Here is a 7,434-nt window from a genome sequence, read left to right as displayed (position 1 = left end):
TTGACAAGTATGATGGTCTATGAAGGACGGACCGTTGTGATTATGAAGGTCAAACGTCGATGTCCATCGTGGGACACTTGGAAAATAAACGGAGACCCTTAGGAGAAGGGATACTGACGGTCATGACGATTATACAGGATGGACCGTCGAGGGTATGACGGTCCGTCGTAGATGTCCGTTGGAGGAAACATAGAAAAAGTGAGAGACCCTAAGAAATAGGCTCTCTGACCGTCATGATGGTATGTGCAGGAAGGACCATCGTGGGAATGATGGTCCGTCGCATGTGTCCATTGGAGGACACTTAGATAAAGTGAGAGACCATTAGGTCTAGGGTCTCTGAAAACCAGAACGGTTCTGCAGGACGGACAGTTGTGGAAATGACAGTCCATCGCATGTGTCTACAAAAACACAAAGAAAAAGTGAGAGACCCTTAGGACAGGGTGTCTGACGACCAGAACAGTTGTGCAAGATGGACCGTCGTTGGAATGACGGTCCGTTGCATGTGTCCGTTGGAGGACACATAGAAAAAGTAAGAGACCCTTAGGAACAAGGTCTCTGACAACTAGAACGGTTTTGCACGACGCACCGTCATGGGAAAGACGGTCCGTCGCATGTGTCTGTTGGTAGACACTTGGAGAAAATTGGTCAGTGTGGTGTTAGGGATGTGGGAACGGACCCAAGTACGGTCCATAAAGGGTATGACGGTCCGTCATCGGGGTCTCGTTCTGTCTTTTATTGATGAACTGGGGATGCCCCATTCATCCCCTATAACCAAAATGGAATTGTTAGTGTTTTAACATACATTTGTCTAACCTAAATACCTAGTAAACTAGCAATGATAAAGCACCTATTTCTAGAGTTTTAAACAGGAAATTTTAATGATTCTCAACCTAGGTCAGAGAAAATTTGTATTAAAGAATGAATCCATCAAGAAGAATTCGGCTAGTACTAATTGATAAAAAAATGCCAAGTAAATGGATAGAAATAAGAGACACATACCTCAGAATTTGAGAAAAACAAACGAGGAAGGTACTTGGTGATCAAGTAAAGAACCACAGCGGCAAACTACGACTAGTAGATAGTGAATTTTAGGAATTTGGTGAATTTGGGAAAATGATCACTTGTAAGAGAGGGGGGTTATGAACTTGGAAGTTGAAAAGAGAGGGAAATGGGAGGAATAGGAGGGAATGAGGTGGGGGTTTTAAATGTTAAGAATTTTTAAAAAAACCCAGCCGGGTCGGTCGGGTACACTTCATTAATGATGTGTCGGGTCGCCGAAGACGTTCTGTCGCAGCTGAGACGGTCCGTCATTGGCTATGTCACTTGTGTCCTAGTTTTGAAGATAAGAGAAAGACATACATGGGACGACGGATTCACGCGATGGTCCGTCGCATGCATGACGTTCCATCGCATGCATGTCTTAGTTTGGACTTGAACTTGCCCGGAAACAAGTGCAACCTAGAATTGAATAAATGCACCAAATCCCAAACCATAAACTCTCGTTTTACAGTATTTTTGTCATGGTACTTCTTTATATTTTCTTTGTAGAGGGCTTTGCTTTCATAAGCTTTAAGGCAAAACTCATCTAATTCATTCAACCCAGTTAATCATTGTTCTGCAGCTTTGCTCCAATCCATTTTCAACTTCTTCATAGACCACATGGATTTATTCTCTAATTCAACCAGAAGATAACAAGCTTTCCCATATACAAGTTGGTATGGGGACATTCCTATGAGAGTCTTATGCGATGTCCGATAGACCCAAAGAGCATCATCAAACCTTCTTGACCAATCCGTTCTACTAGCATTCACTGTTTTTATAAATATTTGTTTGATCTCCCGATTTGACACTTCAACATTCCCACTAGTTTGAGGGTGGTAAGAAGTGGGAAATTACGACGAACCCCATATTTTTCCAATAACTGCTTGAACAATCTTTTTTGCAGAATTGGGAGCCCCATTCACTAATAATAGCCCTTGGGGTGCCAAAACGAGAGAATATATTGTTTTTTAACAACTTAGTGACACTCTTCCCATCATTGTTTGCGAGGAAGATAGTTTCCTCTCATTTAGATACATAATCAACCGGTACTACAATATACTTCATTCAATGAGAACTCACAGAAAGGCCCATAAAGTCAATACCCCAAACATCAAATAACTCAATCTCTAGAATGGGGTTTAGAGGGAGCTCTTTCTTTCTTGAAATGCCGCCATCTCGTTGGAATCAATGACATGCTTTAGTAGAATCATGAGCATCTTGATGAAGAGTTGTCCAATAATAACCACATTGTAATATCTTATAAGCATTTTGGATACCTCTGTGATGTCCACCAACGGGTGAGGAATGGGCATGTGGATCCTCAGAAGCTAGCCCTGAAAACATACCTCCAGTAGTGAGAATTCGCATCAGGCTACTATTTACAACAAAGGTGTGGCGTGGTGGTAAAAGGGGCAAAATAAGTGGCTCTTTTGAGTCTGCTGAATTGTCAGAGCCTCTGTAATATTCTTGGGGACGTGAAGCGGAATTTTGTCCCCTCTGTTGGTTTTCACCCGGAGTATCGGGTAAGAAATGACCATGAACATCAACAGGAGATGGGATATTCTTGTTTGGATCACTATCATTAATTCCCAAGTTTCGATTCATGTTGCATAGTGTACGCTGTAGTTCGTGATCATAGAGAAACAAGGGCTCTCTTCCTCTCCGTGTATTTGGCATACAAGGAAGATAGTTCTACAATAATAAAAAACAATAAACAAAGTAAAATAAATAAAATATCAACTAAACTATAGTAATAAGATTAAGTTAATCTAAAATCTACTTTCCCCGGCAGCGGCGCCAAAATTTGATACGCTCAAACTTACTTCTCAAATAAGAAGTAAAGCGGTTGTATAAAGTAAAAAAACCCTACTAATGAGGTTGGGATCGTTCTGACGTGGAAAATAGTTCAGACTTAACTTCAATCTATTATTACAACTATTTTGTCAATTAATTCCTTGTAAAGCAAAGACAACAAAAAGGGTTTTTTTTTACTTCTATATTAATTAAAATAACTTGTTAAATTAAAGGGCACAACTAACAGCTTCAAATGTTGGAGTTTAATCAATTAATCAAGATATGTATGTCTAAATATTTGGTCCGGCATCTAGAAAATTTCACTACGCACCTTGGTCACACTACGTATGTTGCTATACTAAATCCTTACTTTTACCTCATATAAAGCAACATATTTGATATTTGATTAAGTTATTACCTCGTACCAATAAATACTAGCCTATTAGATAGTATACCCTAAATTTATGTTGACAATTCATTTCCTATTATCTACCACCTTGATCCGGGAAGTAGCATTAAGGCGAGTTCTAACGTTGTCCATCCGTTAAAATGACTTCTAAGCGAAAGAATTATCAATACATGCAAGACACTATTCTAGAATTATTATTTTAGTTAGGTTTTACCTCATTATTCACCTATGGTTCCCACAACCCTAGTTATGGAGTTTCGTTACCTAGAGTCATAATCACAATATTCAAATATGTAATATAAGAATTCAGACACTTACTTCAATGAGAAAGAATAAGATCGAAAAGTTCACTTGATTATTCAACAAAAATCACCATCAATCAATTACTGCAACTAATTGAAGACTAATGATTCTTCAAAAGTGTAATATAATCACCAAGTCTAATCCACAATAGAAGCTCAAATAACGAAGAGTCTAACCCCAAAAATGAGGTTTTTCGAACTATTTATAAAAATAAAAACATTAAATAAGGACTCTATTTGCTGGAAAATAGTCGAAACGCGGCTGGGTCAACAGACCTAGCGACGGATCGTCTTGATCACGATGGACCGTCATGGATTCCGTCGTCCCATACTTGTGCAATTTCTTCTGCCTTTCTCTTTATTACCCTCGACGGAAAGTATGACGGATCGCCACAGGCACAACTGTCCATCGAGTCTCTCCGTTCCAAAACACTTGAACTCTTGGAATTTGGATACTGGGAGTACTTCTCCGATCTTAATGACGAACTGGTAGGATTGACCGTCATGTCTACAATGGTCCGTCACGCACTCCGTAACCCCACACTTGGTAAGAATTCCCCATCTTCCTTCAGCAGCTGCACTACGATGCCACCTACGGACCGTTACGAGTATGACGAACCGTCACAAGCTCCGTAGGTTGTACTTTTCTATATTTCTTGCTCAAAAACCTCTTATTCATCTTTTAGACAGATTTCCTATAAATAAAGAGAAACATACATAAAAAATTGTACAAAAAGGCTTTTGGAAACAATAAATATAAGGAAAACAGTATTAAAAATACCGTGAAACCACGGTATATCAATACCCATTATTGGCATCGCATCATCAAAATATGCCAAAATTTACCTTCGTACATACTCATTCAACCATAAAACCAAGATAAGCATTTAAACTCACCTTTTAATACTCAGGCATAGATTACAATCTCATCCAAGCAATCACATCTTAAAGAACATCGGAGAAGAAAACATTAGAGAGAGATGTTATCGAGATAATTTCTATGGAACGATATGAGAATGATAAAGAAGGGAAACTCTATCGTCCTATTGACTCTCATACTATTTGATGTGTCTTGATTCACTATCAATGATACAACACTCTACTAAACGTGTCAAAAAGAGAATTCTTGGAGCCTAAAAAACTTTTAAAAACTTGTTGATTTGATACCACATTTGTCACATTCGGGGAGCACCCCCTTGAACTAAAATGACCTTTTGGAGGTCTTATACAAGCTCATATTTATCATTCATTGTATTATCATAGTAAATTTTAGAGGAAAATTTCAAACTTTTCATACACATCATATGCTAGAAACTTTACTTCATATATATATAAAACACAAGCCATAATGCATATTTAGACCCTAAGTATCTTTGTCATCTTAGACTCAAAAATATTATAATACATTAGGGACATGGCCCTTAAAACATAAGATATAACTATACAAAATTTAATAAACATTACATTAAGTTATGAGTAGAGAATCCTTTGAAATTAAGGAAACCTTTCCTTGAGGTTGGGAAATATCTATCAAGATCATAAATCATAAACATCTTTTTTAAGCATCCATAACCTACACTTTGTGTAAGAAGTGAAAATAATGGGATTAGTACAAGAATGCACTAAATATGACTAGCATGCAATGGACATTTTCTTGAAATCCTATATCATGCTTTTTTGAGTTAATCTTTATACAACCTTTATACAATAGAATTTATATCATTTAGATACTTCATCTGAACATATTCAAAGGTCAAACATTACATAAGATCACTTATAGAACTTATGACATATTTGAAGTAACTTTACAATGAGCTAGTTTCCCTTAACAGTGAGCATTCCTTTATTTTATTCATTAACCTCCCATGTAACCCTCTAGAGATACTTGGTGCAAGGCATCACCTTAATACCTCAAGGAAAACAAACATATATCCCACATAAGCCAAAGCACATCATCAAAGAAGCATAATATATGAAAGGAATATTTAAATCTTGATTTCCTTTGGCTTTACAGTAATCTACTTCCATTTGTACCTATTTTAACTTTTTTTCATATACATTTTTACAAAACATTGTTCATGACCCCAATAATATTCCCCTAGTGAAATTCACATGTGAAGCCCCATAACATGTCACGACCAGAATCTATACAATAGACGAGACCGGCGTCGTTGAACTCTCAGAGGTCGCAGACAAGACTACATACGTCTGTCTTACTTCATCTAGATTAATTTAGCGGAAAATTTGAAAATTTTTGTTTCTTAACATGCTTAATAAACATTCTACAACATTCGTAATTGTTCATCATAAACCATCTAACATTTAGATCATCAAATGAAAGAAAAAGTTTATTATTGTAACAATAAAGATGTACTTGCAAAAATCGCACCAATACAATGTTTGAACAAAAATGGGAAAGAAACGCTAGTGGAACATACTCCACTAGCTCAATCTTATAATGAAGCTAGAATATAATGGGCAAGCATCATCGAAAGCATGAGAGCCTACCATGTATGGATGAATGCTCCACGTCCGGATAGTTTCAATGTAAATCTGTAGCTCAAGCGTCAACTTGTGCGTGCACCTAAAATTGTAGAGTTGTATAAGATTAGTACACACTTGTATTATGTATGGGTATATACAAACACACATTGAGTACATGAATGAGTAACAATAGATCTTTTCTAACAACGTGATTTTAGAAGGTCAAGTCACTGGAATTACCACATTGAGATTAGGAAAGTGAGTGATCTTTCAAAGTTTGGATTAGGAAAGTTAGTGAGCTTTGCAAATTTGGATTAGGAAAGTGTTGACATGAGAGTAACATGCATCATCATAATTATCATATTGCACACAACACATAACATCTTCCACATAGCACATATCGTAATTCATATACCACATAACGTTGTTCAAATCATTCATTTGTATGCCATGAGACCTTAGAATCAAGGACTTTACATTAGACTTCCCAAAATTGTGGGCTCAATATATGGGACCTCAACTAGGGAGTCTGCTTTAGCAAACATAGAGACTTCTTCTTCATTCATATGTAGATCATTTCATTTCATTCACGGGTCAGTGTAAACACTAATTATACCTTGGATGTAGTTTATGACATTCATTGGGTTCGTTGTGCAATGCCCAAGAATGATCTAATGCCATTACTTAAATCTAACTCACCTCTTTATTATCCTATACTAGAACCTCTGTATCATTCATTATATTATGTGGATGATTTGAGGCTGGCCTCATTCATTCATTCGCAACTTTAACTTTAACCAACATTATATCATGTGAGAATCATGAAATCTAGTGTCAAAAAACCCCACACCAAAAAGAAGTGGAATCACCGGCCAAAGTGTCTCAAAACATATTAGCGTACATGGGAGATTGAACCCCGCCATTTCCCTATATTGGCAGTATCGTTTCGAGGAATAGAAGATATAAGGAGACCCATACCTAGCATGCAGGGAAGTCTCATCTCATCAGAGTTACGTGAACCTCCGACCTTCAAGAAAGAAAGCATCATCGCTCATAGCTAGCCTATCGGTGCATAGTATAAAGTTCCATTACGTTCAAACCATACATAATGGAAGCTGGCTTCTAGTAAGAGCACATCATACCATAATAGATGATTTCTCATCATATCATTAGTATTAAGTGTGTTACTCTCAATACTTTCATTAGATTGTTTATAGAGATTCGTCTCTTCATTAACTTTATACTCTCATAGGTGAGTTGGTTTTGGTAATATTTACTTAGGCTCATTTGAGATTACTCTCATCTTTGAAATTCACCTCATATCATGTTTTAATTATATCCATTAACAGTATCACATTTCTTATTCATAATTATTCATCCCATTTTCATGAATGTTCAATTCAT

Source organism: Solanum lycopersicum, chromosome 3 (genome assembly GCF_036512215.1).
Source record: "Solanum lycopersicum chromosome 3, SLM_r2.1".
Lineage (NCBI taxonomy): Eukaryota > Viridiplantae > Streptophyta > Magnoliopsida > Solanales > Solanaceae > Solanum > Solanum lycopersicum.
This window is presented reverse-complemented; position numbering follows the sequence as displayed.